Source organism: Meleagris gallopavo, chromosome 6, assembly GCF_000146605.3.
Source record: "Meleagris gallopavo isolate NT-WF06-2002-E0010 breed Aviagen turkey brand Nicholas breeding stock chromosome 6, Turkey_5.1, whole genome shotgun sequence".
Taxonomy (NCBI): Eukaryota; Metazoa; Chordata; class Aves; order Galliformes; family Phasianidae; genus Meleagris; species Meleagris gallopavo.
In genome coordinates, this window is record NC_015016.2 from 21119246 (window position 1) to 21138921 (window position 19676).

Below are 19676 nucleotides of genomic sequence, written 5' to 3' on the forward strand. Positions count from 1 at the left end.
TTTTTTCTTCTTCAGTAATGTGTTAGTTCAAGATAGTAGAACTTGTTCTCAATAGAATCCTGCTGGGCCTTCTGCAGCTAAAGCAAACATCTCTCCCCACTGCTGCCTTGCTTTTTGAATGCCAAGGTAGCAGGCCTTGGATGTGTTTGCCCTTCAGTAAATGCAGGATCAGCTGTGTGCTTTTGCTGCCTCTTGGCAGTTATTTTAGTTGGTATTTCTACCTGGATCTTGCTTGCTTAGTATCAGGCATTGGAACATCTGCTGCTGCTATTAATGATCATCCCTTTTTTTGCATAAAGATTAAAACTGGACCCAGAGGCAAGTGTCGGTTCTGCTGAGGTATCTGAGGGGCTGGAGTGACTACTGTGCCAATTCTTCTTTGGGAGTTTGCATCCTGGTACTCATTGTACGTGGCTTAGCACAGGTGTTTACAAGCGGGGATGCAGCAGGAGCAGAGCTCTGGTGCTGCAGCATGTGCTCTGTGTCTACAACCTCTCACTCTGCCCAGTTGCGTCCTCCTGTCTCTTCTCCATGCAATGTCCCTTTTGAAAGCAGTGCCACTGTCAAGGCCTTGGGGCTAATAAAACATTAACACTGGGCTGTATGAGAAATTTCCTGAAAACTTGCTGTGACTGCCACAGTTGGGCCGGTGTATTCCTGTCTCGTCTTCAGAACCCAAACTACTGTTGGTTTTGCACAGTTTGCATATCGCTGATGTTTCTGGTTCTGTCGGCATTTCAGTTTGAGAACACTTTGGAACGTATTTCCATTATTTGCAGTATGGACTGGTATAAATAACTCTGCCTGCTTGATACTGCTGCCATGGTCTGGCTATTTGGATCAACATCTAAGAAAAAACCTCAAAATGGGACTGATCTGAGATGCTATTCTGATTCACTGTGCAGTGGCAAAGGTTCATACCAGTATAAAACTAGGGAAAGTGTGGGAATATGAGTATATGGGAAAGGTGGATCGGAAACAGGAAGGGCAAGATCAGCTCTGGTGTCAATTTAAACCATTTTAGATACTGTAGTTTAAGTTTCTCAAGCAACATTGGCATTATTAAAAAAAAAAAATAACAGACAGATTTCCAGCATGCCAAGTACATGCTTCATAATAACAGTAAAAATGATTTTCTAATTTCTGAAGCTCTCAGGGAGGCCTGGCAGAGGTCGTACATTGATCTGGGCAGCTATGACAGAACATTGGGCCTGGGGGAGGACAACCCAAGACAAGAACAAGAAGTGCAGGGGATAATTGAAGTTTTGTTGTTGGTTTTTTATCTCTTATGGTCTATTTATGAACAGTGAGAACCATTTTTAAATAGGTGTCTATATGTTTGGTGTTTTCCATAAAGCATCCGCAGTGCATTTATGAGCATCACAAGTCTGAGGGCTTCTGAAACTAATGCAGCTTGTTCCTCTAGGCTACTGTCTCAACTACCACTGGTTGCTTTTGTTCCTACAGGTGTGTGAAATAAAACCAGCAGTAGGATTCTTCTTCTAACAAGCTTTATATTTTTGAGTGTGACCTGAAGCGTGTTTCTGTCTCGCGTTACTCAAAGAAAGTTCTACCAGAACTTTCCAGCTGGTCTGGATTGCTAATTGAATTTTCCTAGCAACAGATGAGGCTGCTTAAGGACAGCCTCACCAGGCATGATGGCAGAGGAGGTGAGTAGGCTTGTCAGACCTAAAAGGGTGGCAGGGTGACAAGGCTCACTCTGCTCTTTTGCATAAGCAGGCTGCAATGCACCGTCTCGGCTTGGAATGGAGGCCACACGCCTTCTGTGCCTGATGTGTCTGCTCCGCAGCTGTGTCTGGGGACGTCAGAGTCTTCCCCCACATGAAGAGGCCTGCCTGCCGATGGAGGTGGCAGGAGGGAAAGCATCCTAGTCACAGTGCCATTGCATCAGGGGAAGCCCCTGTGCAGATGTCCTCTGTGACTTTCTCTGAGTAGCATTCAGAAATAGCGTTGGCTGGGAATCTTCTGCACAGTATCACTGACACCTCCCAGATCAAGAGCATGACCTGGATCTTTCTGTTCTTGGGATCTCTGCATGTGGTGTGATAGCAAATACGTGACTCTGGGGTCCCGGAAACTCACCAGAAACACCAAACCCACTAGTGAGGTGGCGGTGCTGGCAGCGTGGTCAGGCATTCTGTTCTTACAGCCCCAGAACTATATGGAGGAGATCTGCAACCAGCAAAGTCAGTGATGAACAGAGCCTAAGCTGTGTTAACTCCACATTGTGTCTTTTGATAATAGATGGGCTCAACAACAAGCAATATAAAGCATAGGAATCTAGTGAATGCTGCTTTTCAGAAACCATGATTCCTGGCAGAGTTACTAGCTATAAAAAGTGAGAATGCAGCAGCTTTCCATCCAAAAAAACCTGAAAGCATCCTGCAAAAACTTGGACAGTCCATGGAGACAAATTAGTGGGATGCATGTGAAGATTGTAGCTATTGAATCGCAAGCCAAAAGCTTGTGCTGTAGGGACCATTCACAATCTGGTATTGAGCAGGCTTAAATCTGATACCTCAGATAACACAGAGATCGCATATAACTCTCAAATTACAGTCTAAGTGTTTTTATAATAATAATTTTTTTTTTTCCAGCATTCTGGTTTAAAGGATAAAAAGCAAAACATTTCCTGGCTGGTTTATTAGACTATAATTAGCATTGAATGTTAAATTTGTTTCTGCGTGGGGGAATTTTCTCTTTTGTATTGGGAAACCTTCAGTAAGATTTTTTCAGATCTGCGTTGGCTGTTCAAGTGTTTTAGGTGAGGAGGCGTTTCCTTTTTCTTCCCCAGCAAACAAGTTGTGGAGGAGAGTAGTAAGAAAAGTGATAAGGTTTACAGACTACAGGAGAGTGGAGGAACCAGGAAATTTAGAGAAGAGGAGCAGTTTTTTGGCAGGTTTCCTGTATTTATTGTTGTTATGAAGTAGAGAAGTAAGGAAGGCAAAGTGTGAGTATTTGATACCATGAACATGATTGGAGTAGGAGAAAAAGTGCACTAGGGTGCTTATGCTCTCCTCTGTCTTTTGGTGTCTCAGAGTATCTGAAAAGCATTACTGAGTGCTGTGTGATTACTGCATCTAGAAGGTGTGGTCTGTGTAGGTGGCTGAGGTGGCTTACACCATGCCCACAGAATAGTTTCCCTTAATAATACTGTACTACCCTGCATCTGTCAACTTCCTCTTTCCCTCTGAGGAAAGACATTACTGTATTCCATTGTTTTTTACCCAACAGGTAGTTTCCTCTCTGAGGACTCTTAGGACTTCTTGCTACTGTTTGATATCATTCTTGATATTCTTGTTCTACAACAAAAAGCAGTGCGCTAAATTCTCTCTTACCAGCTTGCTTTCTTTGTCCTATGTCTGGCTACAGTCTTTCCTTCATAATTCAGTTTCTTCCAATGGGAGAGAAGTCTTTCATGAGGCAGTGGGAAGTCTAACATAGTTTAACATCACTGAAATACAGACTGTCGCCCTTTCATCTTAGTGTAAGAAATAGGCCTCAAGGATATTCTTTACAGAATTCTGGCTGAACCAAGCAAAGTAAAGGAGATTAGCATAGACACCATCCCTTTATAACATATCGTTTGCCAAAGTGAGATGTACGTATGTTGTGATAAGAGCCAGGGTCTAATTTTGTAGGTCTGATCTCAGAACTGTCAGCCTGCCTTGGATCTTGTGGTAAAGCTGTGGAGACTCTTTCAGGTTATTTTTCTCGGTGTGAATATGGCTTTCTTTAGTACACTTCTTGATAATTAAAACTGTGCAAAAAATACATTTTGTCACATTTACTTTAACATTACTTCAGTGCTGGCTTACTGGCTGCTAGTGTAAGCCTGATGTCTGGAATATTAGGAGAAACTCTGTAAGAATGAGCTGCATCAGCCAACACTTGGAGAAATAAAGCAACCTGAGGAACGGTCAGTGGTTGTCATAAGGGAAAAGTTAGGTGCTGTAAACCTATTGAAATTCTTTGAAGAAGTTAAAGGGAAAAATATGGTTGTTATAATCTAGTTGGATTTCCAAAAAGCATTTGACACAGTGCCTTGATTAAAAGTCTTAATGAATCCAGACAGCTGTGGGAGAGAAGGGATGTCCTTCAGATGGAGAAGTAGCTGGTTAAAACAGGTAGGAAAAAATAAACAATTTTCACATTGGCTTAAGGTTACTGACAAAGTCCCAGACAGATCACTGCTAGGACCTGTGTGTGCTTTTTGATGTACAGATAAGTGATCTGGGAACGATGGTAAGTGGTGAGAAGGTAGCATGTGGAAATCAGTTTAGATAAATGTGGAAGAGTAACAGGGTTGGAAAAAAAAAAATCTAAATTTATATATAAAATGGTTATCTGAACTGTCACTCAAAAACAAAATCTCAAGGTTATAATAAATACCTCTGAGGAAAATCAGTTCAGTGTCTACCACTGGCCCAAAAGGAATTGGTGTTGAATGAATAGAGGTCATGCCACCACCGTGTAAATCCATGCATTTTGCATGTTGTATACAGCTTCTGCTCTCACAGATCAAAAGTGTTTTAATGACATTGGCAAAAGATCAGAAACAGCAAAAAGGAACAGAAAACTTGCACCAAATCCATTTCATAAGAATTAGGAATCAAGGTGTAAGGGTTACCTCTAAAAAGATTGATCTGACAGCAGAATAAATACCTGTAGCAGGCAATATGATAGAAATCTGTAAAATCACAGGGATAAGTAGACTGAGTTTTTTTTCCGCTGACTGCTTCTCAGCTCTTTTAGATAGTGAAAATGATATTTCTTGAGTGTCAGATCACAAACGGAAAGGTGTTTCTTCACACTGACTGGTTAAGCTGTGAAATTGTTGTGGCTGTTAAAAAAATTCTGTAGTATCAGGGGGTTTTTGAACAGATTAATGGAAGAAAAATGTACTGCAGCTTATTAATACACAAGCTGCATGTCTGGCTCAAGCATTCATCAAGTGCTAAATTGCTGAAGACGTGGAGAGGATTGTGGAAAAGGGTTGGTTCATGCTTCCCAGTTTTTATACTTTCCTGTAGTATACTCTGCTGCAGCTTTCTTGGACAAAATCTTAGATGAGAAGTATTTAATTCAGTAGGACCATTATTTCAATTATATCATCTTTGGAAACAAAATGGGAAAGAAAGGCACAAGTGTTAGTAACAAAAAGCTCTTAAAGGAACTGAAGTTACCTTCTGTTTTGTTTCATTCTGTGAAGTACATTCATACTGTGACTCAATAGAAATTTTGCTGCAATCCAGATACAGTGTTGTTTCACGAAAGCCAAATGATAAAATAGGTTTATCAATAAAATGTTGACATATAAACGATAGTATATATAATAGTGGTAAATGAGATTGCTGGAATTTAAAGAGTAATCTGGTTGTCATTAATAGTATACCTAAATAAAATTCAGTTTGCTTTTAGTTGATGTCTTCAGAGAAAATTGAGATAGGATATAGGATTCTTTTAAGGTAGGAATTAGCTTATTTTAGTTCCATTCAGAATTTTGCTTATTTATTCCAATTAGGAAAATTGCTTTTATTTTTGAAGAACAGCATGGTTTATCGTTTGCTTGTTTCTTTTTTTTCCAGACTATGTGAAATAAATTCCAAAACTGCAGAGGACTCCTTGTCAGACCTACAGTCTTTTTAACTCCTAGCATAATATTTTCAATTAGTTTTTTCTAAAGCTTGTCCAATATTTGGACAAGAGTGATTTATATGTTGTTTTTTTTTTTTTTTTGCTTAGTAATGTAGTTAGCAAAAGCTCATTAATGTTTTGAGTTTCTTAGTTGGCTGTAGAATGGGTAGTCAGATTTCCACACTGAACATCAGTTATATCAATAATGCATTGGCTCCGAGAATCTATTAGAATTTTTGCAGTTGTGGACATAATGATGCAGACAGTAAGAACGTTCACAAATAAATCTGTATGAGGAAGAATCGCATTTCAGGACGTGGTCAATCCATTAATTGTTGGACTAAATACATTTTTTCTCTTAGCAGATTGTTCATGGTCTGATTAGGCTTTTTACAGCTCTTTCTACAACATGTGGGACTGACTGCTGTCGGGAAGATAATGAATTATATCAGGAACAGTTTCAACGCAGAAGGTAGCTGAAACTGAGGAAAAACTACTCCTACATTTCTTTTGCATTTAAACTCATAATGGTGTTAGAGAAACACCCTGGAGAAATCATCTGAGATTCTGCTGGAAAGATCAGCACCATCTTATTCCTTTTTTGGTAGATAAGTCTTGTTCTTGGGAAGCACAGCGATCGGGGCCCTTTCAGTCATCAGGGATCCTTCCTTTCTCAGTGCCTGAGAGCTTGTTCTCTCTCTTCTGTGAAAAATCTTGGATTTCTTCATGAGTTGGGCAGTGGTTTTCACCCAGAAATTGTTGCTCTACTTCTTTATCTTTTGCTGTGTTGGGTAGCCTTTCACCTTGATCAACCATTTGATTGACTTAGTACTTTTTCACATGGTCACATTTGGTTGGGATTGCATCTTCATGCTGCCCCAGGTACGTTTGGGCAGCATTCAGGCCTGCCTTCTCTTAGCTTTTACCAAAAAATGTAGGATGATGTCCAAAGAGATGCCTCAGTGTTCTTTAGTTCAGACTCATGGAAGTTGCCATTGAATTAGCGCACTGAAGAGGAAAAAGAATGTAAAATGATTTTATCTGAAGGAAGAATAATTTGATTACATAGGCTGCTTAGTGAAGCATGGTATGATGTAGCCTGTATGCTAAACCAATAAAACAAAGCTGTTCCTGCCTTTCTACAACTACTGCAGTAATTTAAAATGAAAATCTACTGCAAACCAGTTAGCCTTAATCAGTACAAATGCAGTTGGATTTATTGTTGCACAGATGCTCTTTTATTGTTATGACACATTTCTGCATGAACAGAGTTTTCAGGCAATAGGAACAAGTTGTAAGAATCTGGTATCTGGAATGCTGTGGTTTAGAAAATAAAGGACAGGTTTTATGTCAAGGTTTTGCTGTTTAAAAAAGACTGAAACAGAGAAGCCTGACAGGATTTTTGAAAGAATGATAAGAGAAGAGTGGGGTCTGTGTTATCTGCAGTTCTCTGCACGCACAAGTGTGGGCCAAGCAGGATTGAGCAGAGATCTCAATGGTCAGCACTCCACACTTCTCGGCAATCTCAGCTATGTAATGAGCATAGAAAAAGTGAAATATGAAATGAAAAATAACTTTATTTCTGTCATAGAACATCTGCTTCGTTTGCTTATGGCTTAGATTTTTAATGTTTTTAATTTTAAAGCACATTGTAACACACTTTTTTTTTTTTAAGTTTAGACGTCAGGAGAAGTAGTAATATTAATGGTTTGTTTATGCTTCAGGGAGACTCGTTGATTCATTTGAACAACTAGTTGCTAAGTTGAGGAGGAGAGCTTGCTTCTCAGTGTCACTGGTTTGTGGATGTATTTTCTGGCAACAACATAATGAAAAACAGTGCACTGTGAGGAATTTGATTCTGTGAATAAGTGACAATACTTCAGTATTCTGGGCATCAGAAATGTCATAACCTGTGGAAAGAGGCAATTAGATTCAGTTGCTTTGATTGTGTCCTGCAGTGTTGATGGCTCCAAGTCATTTCAAAGTCATAAAAACAATGGTATGCTTCAGGAAAAACTGAATAGAGCTACCTGGTACTCTGAGTTTGGATGACTTACAGAAGGATGTAAAGTGTATGTAGTTACTGTTCACAGCAGATACTCACAATTACAAGAGTGCATTTTCACAATTAAATGGTTCTATTTTGACCTCTCGCATTCAAAATAGTGACTGAGAATCACGCTCTGGCTAAATTATATAATTTAGGTAAACAAAAACCTTTGTGACTTAATGAGTAAGGAGTAGTGCAGGATTTTCTGTCAACTCGAGTTCATTCTTTGCTCTCTCTTTGCCCTTGAAGGAAACCTTGTCTTGGCTGGCATATTGTACGGACTAGTAACACAGACATATATTACTTGAGAAAGTTTCAACAAAGTAGATATCATTTTAAGAGACTTATGTGATCCCAATCATTTCCAAGAAATAAAAGCCAGAATAAGGAATGTTTGTAGGACAACTACAATTCACCTACTTGTGTATGCCCTTATGTCTGTCAGTTTAAATAAACACCTACTTGGTTTTCCTTATATAGCATCCATTGCAATGGTGTGTGGATGATGCAGACTCTTTACTGTCCTTTCCCATTCTTGTTTTGACTTTCTGCCCACCAACTCTTCAGGCTGTTTTCCCTGGCATCCTGCATTCTTCTTGCTCCTGGCAATCCAGCCAGGCTTGTTACTCCTGCTTCTTTTTCCCACTTCCTGCTCTGGGTGCCAGCAAGAGCTGTGGGAGCATAGGAGAGATGACAGCGCTGCTGTTCCTGTCTTCTGTGCCTGGCTTTACCATTGCTCTTGGGAGCAATCATGCAGAAGGTTCCACTAACCATCAAACACAGGTAGTTGTTGTATCATCCCGGTGTCCATACAGTTACTCCAAGTAGATAGCTGAAGATCTTTTCAAATAAAGTTACACAAATTTAATTACTTGGCTAAAACAAATACTTTTTTTTTAGGGTTGTTCTTGAAAATCTTTGTAACGTTAAGCCTCTGTACTCCATTTCATGCAGTTTGTTGTAAAATGGGTCAGGTTTTGCACAATAGGAGACTGGTACTTCTTCTCTTTCCTCCAGTCCTTGCCTTACACAGTAAAAGTCAATATAGAATTCTACTAAGAACAGCAGTCATTAGGGTTGCATTACTGCCTATGCCGGTCACAAGGTACATTGATTTTATTGAGGACAACTGATTCAAACTGAGGGATGTTTTTTGTGTGTTTTTTGTGAGGTTTTTGTTTTTGGTTTTTTTTTGAGAGGGAGGTGAATTGTTGTTTTTTGTTGTTGTTATGTTAAATGAACTTTATTCCCACTCTTTTTCTTTATTTTCTTTGGCTTGATATTATCTTGAATCCAAAATCACTATCATACCAACAACACTGTGTTTCACTGCAGTTACACTAGAGTTAAGTATAATCTTCACAAAAACAAACTGTAAGTGACATGCTATAATTAAATTTTGTTATGCATACTCTTTATGTGCGTGATTAAAGAGTTTGTACCCAGTGGAATAAACAACCCAGTATTTCAGTATACATGTTATGCCAAAAGTTAAAACATTTCAAGTTACATTTTTAATCACAGAATTGTGTAAATTAACATTAGGTTAGATCTGGTTTGTCTTTTGCGAATTTCCCTGTCAGACTCAGCATTTTGCCAGTGGGTATATTAAATATTTTATCAAAACTGCAACTAATTTTTGGGCATGGGTAAGGTGCAAGTAATGACAGTCTGGTTAGCTGAGGGACAAGTTTGTAGCAGCAGTGTTCTCAAGATCTTGGGAACTGAGCACCTTGGCAAAAGGATGTGCGAATCTTTGACTTGAAGGAGTTAAACAGTTCCTCAGGTTATCTCTCTGAAATGTTGTAAAACACTTCTGAAATACTGTGTAGAAACTTTTTTTGCTGTGGGAATCTCTTTCATTTCAAGCACACGGTGATCTCCTGGATTCTGTGTTTAGACCTCAAATCAATGTGTTGCTTTGAAGGAGTGCTGACCAGTTAAATTGCCTCTTTGTTGAAAGGAAATTGATTTGTTCATTCATCTGAAAAAAATCACGGTATCTTTGAAAGATCAGTGAGGTCACATTGTCTTTTAGCTTTATGGAGAACAAAACTAGCAAGTAAGAACGCTTCCAGGAAACAATAAAAGTCTGTGCGTGTTTGTTTCTAGTCCAGCACTTTTGTGAGTATTGTTTGTCATCTTTCTCCAGCAGATACTGTGCTTTCCTCACTGCCCACTTGAATAGCATAGAAACAGATACTGTTTTCATGTAGAATGTATTTTACAAAGTTTCATCCCATAGATATGTACGTAATAATTATAATACACCAAGTAGAGATGTCCTCTGTCACTTTTCAAAGCCTAAGGTTGATAAGTTTATTCAGAACTGTTACAACGTGCAGACTGTCAGCAGTCCAGAGGCTGAACATTTGTTCTGTTGGTCAGAAGTCAGTGATAGGATTCTGTGATTGTTGCTTTACTCTGACAATTAAAAATGCAACAAATATTTTGGGACAATCTATCTTCAAAACCCAATTTTACTTGCTTGCTCAACTTTTTTACTTCTCTTTTTACTTTATTAAAATAACTTATTCATAAACCCAGTAATTTTTTATGTTAGAATGGCACTGACTTCAAATTTTCAATATTTCTACAGAACGTGACTGTATATTTTTAGAAAGTAGGTGGAGCACTGCCAGCTACGTACAGCCTGATTGCAGTTGACTTACACTTGTGTATTCGTGGTTTTATTTGGTGAGATCCACAATCTAGACCTTTTTCATATTTACAAGTACAGCTACAGTGTGACCCTACAGAATCACAGAATGGCCAGGGTTGGAAGGGACCTCAAGGATCATGAGTCTCCAACCCCCTGCCACATGCAGGGCTACCAACCTCCCCATTTAATACTAGACCAGGCTGCCAAGGCAATCTAGCCTTGAACACCTCCAGGGATGGGTCATCCACGAGCTCTCTGGGCAGCCTATTCCAGCACCTCACCACTCTCTCTGAAAAGAACTTCCCCCTGACATCCAACTTAAATCTCCCCTCCCTCAACTTCAAACCATTTCCCTTTGTCCTGCAGTTATCAACCCTTTCAAAGAGTTGATTCCCCTCTGTTTGTAGGCTCCCTTTAGGTACTGAAAGGCTACAATGAGGTCATCCTGCAGCCTTCTTTTCTCCAGTCTGAACAAGCCCAGCTCCCTCAGCCTGTCCTCACAGGGGAGGTGCTCCAGATCATCTTTGTGGCCCTCGCCACCAAATGGTTCACCTCCCTATGAGAAAGTGTTGTCAAGCTGGGAGGTGTGTGCTTCAGGACTGCGTTAAGGTTTTTCAATGTATAAGAATTTTTTTCAGATTTTCCTGTGGAGAATTCTGATCTTGAGCAGCCTCGTGTTAGCAGCATCTTTATTTTTGCTTTTTGTAGACGTGCCTGGAAGGCCAAAAAGTTTGGATTTCTTTTGTATCAGTTTAATGGCGCTGGTATTGTGCTGACGTGAGAGCTTTTAGTTGGCCAGATAACAGAGGCTCTCCAGAAAGTTCTCTTCAGGCTACAGTGCAGTTTCAAACCTGTTCACCTGAATGTTAGCAAGGCTTTTAAGCTGTGTTAGCTAAGCAAGTGTATTTGAAAAATACATCCTGAACTTAGTCAAGACAGAGTCAGGGTACACTGCCCCCTGTTTAGGCTGGTTAATTAAGTTCCTTGTAGGTTTTTTAATCTGTTCTTGTGTTGCTGTGGCCCATTTCTATTCCTTTCCTATCAGTATTCATAGAATAGAACATCCCAAGTTGGAAGTGACCCACAAGGACCTCTGGGTCCAACTCCTGACCCTGCACAGCACCACTGAAAATCCAAACCCTGTGTCTGAGGGCTATCCAAACACTCCTTGAACTCTGGCATTTGGGGCTGTGACCACTGCCCTGGGCAGCCCGTTCCATGCCCACCACCCTCTGATGCAGACCCTATCCCTGACCCCCAACTGCCCCTCCTCTGACACAGCTCCATGTGTTGCCTGTCGCTGTCACACAGAGGAGCTCAGCGCTGCCCCTCTGCTCCCTGTGAGGAGCTGTAGCCACCATCAGGCCTCCCCTCAGCTCCTCTGCTCTGGGCTGAGCAAGCCCAGGAACCTGAGCTGCTTCTCATGCCTCTTGCCCTTTAGACCCCTCACCATCTTTGTAATTCTCCTTTGGACGTTCTCTAATAGTTTTATGTTCTTTTAATGTTATGGTACCCAAACATGCACACACTGCTTGAGATTACCCTCTATTTTTCTAAGCATCTCAATCTGATAGGAACCCACACATTTTTTTTGAACTCTTGGCTCTACACAGGGCCAGTCTGTTTATTCCTCCATCCATTACCCTGTAATGCCTTTGTGTTGTAATTCTTGGTGCTTGTTTTACCATGTATCTTTTGTCTGTTGGAACTGATTTTAGAGGTGATAGACATTTGTCTTTAACTGAGCTGAGCTGGATCATTGCTTGTTGTACAGTTAAACAAAACATGTTCCAGCCCTTCTTGAAAAGAAGCTCCCACTCCAGCTGGCACAGTGACCTTGGAGTGTGAGGGTAAGGAGAAAGGCATCAGAAGCCTTTGAACGGAGCTCTCGTGCTGCCAGTGTGAGAGGGACTGAGGGAACACTGCCAGTCTCTAGTTCATATTTGTCAGTTTCTTACTGATGCAAACTGTTCTGAGTCATCACTGCTTGTGCATCTTTATATAGAAGACTGGATGATACTTGTTCACTTTTGCTTCTGGGGTACATGATGCAAAAGTGGTGTGACTTGTTGTAGAGAAAACACTTCTATAGGCATTTATTGATCTACCAGTATTTTATGCACTGTCAGAAGTGTTTTGAGGTATTTTAGTAGGTTGAGCAGTCTATCATGCATTTGTTATACAACAACAAACACTGTGTTTGAAATTATAATGCCAGGACGATCAAACATGTCTGCATTTAGCTTGAGTTAATCTAAAATAATTTTGAGCATTTCTTACTGCGTTTTTTCAGCTACTGATCTAGATAGATGAGATCTTTGGGTAGTAATGTCAGTACTGTGCTAGGTACAAGTATTTTATATTATTTAAGATTTGATTAGTCTACTTAAGCAGAGGAGTGAAAAGCTATCCCCAAAGGAGTCCTGCTGTGTTTTATGGCTGGAGCCTGAAAAGGCCATAAAGACGACCATCTCTTGTATCAGTAAAAGTTACATCAAATGAAATCAGATTATTAAAGCCTTGACAAAATGTTTTACTGAGAGCAACTCCAAACTTTTATGTGGATTTCAGAGAACTTTGTAGATTTTGTTGTTTGTTGTTGTTGTTCTTGTGTTTTTTGTTTGTTTGTTTGTTTTTAAATAATTTTCCAAAGATATGGTGTCCTGGAATGAATCTGAAATAATCTGCAATTACAAGTGAGACTATTTCATACTCCAGGGTACAGTTAAAGAATTGTACTGAACTGTTGCTCTCTTAGGATACAGAAAAGGATGTATCGAAACAGATACACCTTTTAAACCGCGTCATTATGTTTTTATTTTTATTTTTATTTTCATTTTTTTGACTATTGCAGGAATGCTGTGCTCATCTGACTCTATGGTATCTTGTGCTTCTGTATGTTTGTTTACCTATTGCCAGTGGATTTACCACATTTCATTTTGATGATGAGGAGTGTAAATACTGCAGACAACACCACGGAAATTCATGTAGCAATTACTTCAGCTACAAAATGTAGATTTGTTTCCATAAAGTCATATCTGCTTCTAATCTCTGCTACATCTGTCCTGATTGCATAGCTGACAGTATATCAAGGCAAAGGAAGCTAGATCCATGCTTAAAATTATTTTTTCTCCACAAGCCTGAGTTGGACATGGGCAAGAGAAGTGTGTCTAAAAGGAAATATTCCACCTGAATCAAAGCCATTGTGCCTGAGTTAGCAAGCTGAAGTCTCAAATTGCCAACTTCAGCAATAACTTTAAACCTGTTAAGTATGCACACATATACCAGGAGGAAAAGTTTGTAATGTAAGTTACTAAGCTCTCTATCCTACAAACATATAAATGAGGAAATAATTCCTTCATGACCCTGTACTACATTTGATTCAATCAAAATCTCAATGTTATTTTCAACCTTAGTATTTAAAACAAAGAGAACATATATATTGGTTATCTTTCTACAAAGGTTTAAGGCATTATATTTGTATATAGTTTTCTACATTGGAATATTAATTTTATTTTTTGGTCTTTACTTTGGCACGTTAAGTATAAAACTGAGTTTGACAGTGTTAGCTTCATTCAGAAGGTTTAAAGTGGATAGGATGCTTCCATTGTTTCATTTTGATGACTTAAGCTCTTTTGGCTCAAACCTTAGAATATTTCAGTGTAAAACAACAATAAGAAAACCAAGTTAGTTAGGAAAAAAAAAAAAAATTAAAGTACCTCTTTTCCATAACATGATTCGCTAGCTTTTCTTGCATAGTTGTTACGTAGAACTTGGCAGGGATATTTCTCCATGGGCAGGTGTCCAGCAAGGGAAATTTTTGCCCAGTGATTTAAGTTTGGTAAATCTTCACGCTTTTAAAAATTAGCCTTAAACTAATATTTTCTAATATATCTTAATTATAGACACCTCTGCCAGCTAGGCATAAACTAAGTATGCCTTTTTGAATGTTTTATTTTTAATATTATCCTCCTGGTACCAATTAGGACAATTTTTTAGCATTTCACGGAAAGAGGTGGGGGCAAGAGAAGAAAGGGTAAATCAGTGTTTTGAGAGGACCTGGTATTCTGGGAATTCTTGAACATAACTTTTGAGTTGCACTAGCATCATGGTGCAACACTCTAAATATAGCAGGTTACTTGTCTTTTTCCTAAAACATGAAGCTGTTCATGATTCCCTCCTGCAAATGATTTGATTTGTAATGCAGGACAGACTGCAGTAAATATTTTATGAACTCACCTTTTAAAAAATGGGCTGTTTAACTGCAGTATCCAAAGCAAATAAAATAGTTACCTTTTGAGCTAACTATGCTTAGAACAGAATATGCTTTTAGAATGCAGAATAATATTTTGTATTTTCAGCATTATCCTTTTTGTCTTGGCAATTCATTATCAGTTGTCTTTGCAAGGGTATAAAAAACCGTACATAGACCAATTTTAGTAATAATGTATTTTGATAGTATTAAGACATCATTGTTAGTGACTATTGATGTGTGTCTTCACAATCATGTTCTTACAGTTTACATGAAAAAAATACTTTTGAGTACAAAATATGGTTTGTTTTTTTTTTAGCCTACAAATTGTATTCAAACTTTTCAGGGTTACAGAGTTGAATAACAAAGTGTTTAAATGATATCAAGTTCTACTGATGATTTTTGCTTGTTATATAGATAAAAGATTTTTTTGTGCAAGAAATATTTAGCATTTTCTTCTCACAGTTAAATCTAAGTATTTTTTACTAATTTTGATAAATTTGCTAAGCAGCACTGTGTAGTATAGTATGTCTCCCTTTCCCTTCCCTGATTTCCCAAGATAGAAAACTGCTGCTGTATGATCACGTGCTACGTGCTACATTTCAGCAAGAAAACTTGCTTTAATATTAAAGGAAGTCCAGTGTAAATTTAGAGATGTGTCATCTCATGAAAGTCTTGTTTATTGAATACATTGCTGTAAAATGAGTGTTAGAAGTAAGGGGTTTCAAAAATAGCTGTGTGATCCCTCTCATACAATATTTGTTTTAAATTTCAAGCAAGCAGCCTGGCCCTATTTCTAGAGAGGAGCTACTTCTGAAATCCTATGAAGCCATTAAAATTGTCCTTCAAACTCACTAATATGGTGGTGCCCATGAAAAAATCAATAATAATTGGGCAGCTGGTGCAACTGCAACAAAATTGCGTTTGTGCCTTCATCTACCCACATCTTTCTGTATTCACTCTTTTTTGATGTTGTACTTGTTCTTCAGGCTCCTATGGGAGTGTCCATCTCTGTTAAATATTTATGGAGCTGTGGTATCAAAGTGCTGCTTTTAGCAGTGTTGCTAATAAGTCCGGAGCAGTTTTACTGTTCAGTGCCAAAGCAGAGAATCACTTCTCTTGATTGACTTTATAAGAATTTTTCTTTAAAGTGATATGTGTTAACAGAATTATGGTTTTATGCTTTAAGTTGGAACTTTTATTTGGGAATGACAGAGTAGTAAAATGGGAATGACAGAGTCTCTTATTTTAAATATGAAGATTGATGTTTGAAATTCTGAAACAGTAGTGGGGGGATATAGTAAGCAAACACTGCGTTTAGTTTTTCCTGTACTCGTTGATATAAAAGGTTGTAAGGATACTTTTGGTTGTTTTAATGTTACAATAATAGTAACAATAAATGGTACAATAAAGGCTATGATATAGCTCTTTTTTTATCGTAGAACTTAAAAACACAGCAAATAGATCTGCCTATCAAACAGAAGTCTTTGTCATATAAAACTCTGCTAGAGTCTCATTGTTTTTAGGTAAAATATTTGAAAACTGCCACTTTCATATTGTCATTTTTTTATAATATATATATTTTTATACATTTTTGTTTTTGTAATACAACAAATTAAAAAATAGCCTAAGAATTGTATATGCTGAGTTTGTGCAAACCCAAAGCAAGAACAGTGACAAAGTGCAGCTGGGAGCTGATGAGCCAGCCTTAAAGCCTTTCCTGCATGCAGCTTCCCAGTCCTTGAGGCCATGACCTGGCTGGGCCTTCCAGGCTCCATCTCTTTTGGGAGGATACACATGTACTGCACACCCTTAACCTTCAAACACATGAGAGGAGGGGTTGAAAGAGTAAACTAAATTTCCTTTCTGAGATGAATTACTGCCTGGTTCCAGTGCTGGCCTTGTTAGCTTACTGTCCTCTGAGAGCACGTAATGGATTGGAAGCCTCTAACAGAAAAAAAAACAACAACAAAGGCAGCCTGGACCCCTTTCAGCCATTCTCAGATGCAGAAGTTTGCTGTATCAGCTCATGTTTTGTCCTTTTTCTCCTTCAGCTGAAGCAGGGCCTCCTTTGAACTCTGAAGTGGTTGTCTGTTTGCTGGGAGCTGAGCTGGCAACCACAGGCAGGCAGACCTGGAATATACAGCAAGCACTCGGCAGCTTGAGAGAGGCAACAGCTGTTGGGTGTTGGTTTCTTCTGACTTCCCGAGGTGCTGGGAGGCATCTCTTACTGGCAGTGTACAAAGGCAGCTTTGCCCCTCTGTACCCACAGAGTATTTGTACTGACACATTTAATGTCTAATGCAGAAAAGAAAACCACGCTGTGGCCCACCAAATTTTTTGAGGCATAAGAGGCTGAGTGAGAAAGATGAATATCCCTTTGGTTATTGAATGAGGCTGGAAGACATTAGCACATCCTGTATTTTAGATAGGGAGTTGTTTTCTGGATTAGTTTTGACCCTGTCACTTCTCTCCTTGTGTTCTCCCAGAGATTGGTTTCTTGCTATCACATCAAATATAAGCTGTTTGCCTTCACCTGAAGTGCTTTCATGCACTGTCCCCATTCCATCATATTTAATTTTCTTTTGATAATATGATGACTATAGTTGCATTAGCCATTTGCTAAATTTTCAATACCTCTTGCTGATTCTTGGTTTTGGGAAAAGTTCCTCTTCTCTATTCAAAGCCACAGCATTGCTGTTTTTTAATCCTTAAAATTTTTGCTTTCCTTTGACTCTGAGAATCTTGAGATTTGGAGAGTGGTCCTTACATGTAGAGTAGTATGTGATTGTATTTCTTTGTTCACCTTTCTGTATCATGTCTGTATCATATATAGCCCTTCAGTTGCACTAGGCTGTAGGGCTTTTTTTAGGGAAGCAGATGTCAGTTTTGCAGTACTTGCTGCATATTCCTGAATTTGCCAGATGTTATGGTAATGTATATAATATTTTGAGCAGTGCTTACATCTTTTATATTATTCATTTTTGAAGATTGTTCTACCATGTACTATATCCGTACTACGTCAAAAAATAAACAGGCTGCTCAGCGTGCAGTGAACTAATGAAATTTAAATTTTTGCCATTTCTGTACTGCAGCCAACCTACTCAGGCTCTCAGTTCTCCCATGCATTCCCAGCCCCCTGCCCAAATACATACAGATTTCTGCTTCAGGATCTCAGCACTCTCAATGTGCTCCAGCCTCCTCTCAGATTCCCTCAGGGCCCCGTATCTCCTTAGACTCTTAGCAGCCTCCCTTGCCCATAGGCAGGTTTGTTTAATGTGCCAGGTGGGGCAAGAGGCAGCATGCTCTGCAGCTGACAGAAGCTACCCATGTGCTAAGTTCCAGAAATAAGTACACAGCAACTGATGCTGATACCTCCCAATTCTGAATGATGCAAGAAGTTTTTTGTGCAGTTTTGCTCTTTGGGGGCTCCAGTGGGATCTGCATTATTGATTTGCATGAAGATTTGAGGAAAAGGATATACTTCAGGCATTTTTTCTTGTCTGGTTTGTAGTCTCAGGAGCTGCTGGTAGTCAATAGGGATTACCAGATACTATAACATCATAAACTTTCCTCATTAACAAATGTGATTGAAAGTCATTCTCTCAAGTTGTTCTTAAGATTCCAGCTCTTGAAAGCTTTGGGCTTTATTTTGTTTTTATGTAGAGGGTAATATGAACTGCTGGTTTATTGAAAAGAGAAGGTTTTTCCATGATTTTTATAGTATTTTATTAAAGCCTAAAGCTGTTTACTGTAGCATAGTTGTTTATGTACCTGGAAGCATGCTAACCTAAAGCACCAGAAGCTATGACATGGTAATGTGAACATAGAGGGGCTATCTTGAAGAACATTAATATAGCATCCGCATGCTTATGTTATAAAATACAGAGACAACAGAAAGATACCAAATGCTGCAGTATTTATGTTGGGCTTTGGTTTGCCTGTACAACAGACATGCTTCTGCTTTCAGAATACCTGCTCATCCCTTGTGATGTGAATATCCAGCTGTTTCACAGGGGCTTTCCCCTGACCTTAGGGGGGAACACAGGGCACCATGCTCAGAATGCTGGGTCAGCTGCTGTAGCAGACCTGTCATCCCACAGTGGCATCAAGCAGTAGGACACAACTACTCCAAAATGGGGATTGCTTCACTGGAGTTTTGGAGGAAAAGGAGACTAAAATAGAGGCCACGATAGCCATTGTATTCCTTCTAGGGTGGCCCAGACTGCCATATACCCAGGTGATATGAGGGTGTTTTCCCTTGCCTTCCCCAAGAGACCCGTCAGAGGAACTGCAGCAAGGGGACAGTGCAGAACTGCAGAAAGTTGCACTTACGTAGAACAGAATCTGAGCAAACTGCAGTCATACAGAGATGCACATAAAGGTGTGCAAGTGTGCTTGTCCTGCTCTTTGATACTTTTGCTATTAATGTGATGTGCAAGTTCACAGTAGTAGCCAAAAGCAGCTCATGTGAGGACAACTCTGTGGGAACAAAAGTATAGCATTGCAGCTTTCCCTTACAGTTTCCCAAATCCTTCTCACATGGATTGCATACGCAGACTTTCTGCAGCTTTAGACCCCTTACATTCATCTGATTTTTTTCTGTTTAGAGCTGCCCTGTTGCACCAGTAACTGCATACAAGCAAATGCAGAAGTTTGAGGTAGACCTTTTATTTGCCAAGTAGTCATTATAATTGTTGAGTAGAATATAAGGCAGTGGGTGCATAGCAGCTCCTGTCCTGTCTGATTGTATGTTCCCAACACAATCAAATCCTGTGTCCTATCATGCTGTGCCTGGCATATTTGCATCTCAGAGTATATGCTGTGGGGGAAGGATCTGGCATGCAGTGGTCTGCATGTGTTGACTCGTGCACAATAGGACTCCCGAAGGTTCACTGTGCTACCAGCTGCCTCCTGGTGCTGAGTCCCCTTTCTCTCCCACTGACACAAAACACAGCATGCTCGTTCAGACAGCCCAATAAGCTTCTCCTGTCCTATCTCGTGAGATGAGATGCTCTGCTTGCCCAGTCTTCGTGTAACTCGGTCTGCTGGTC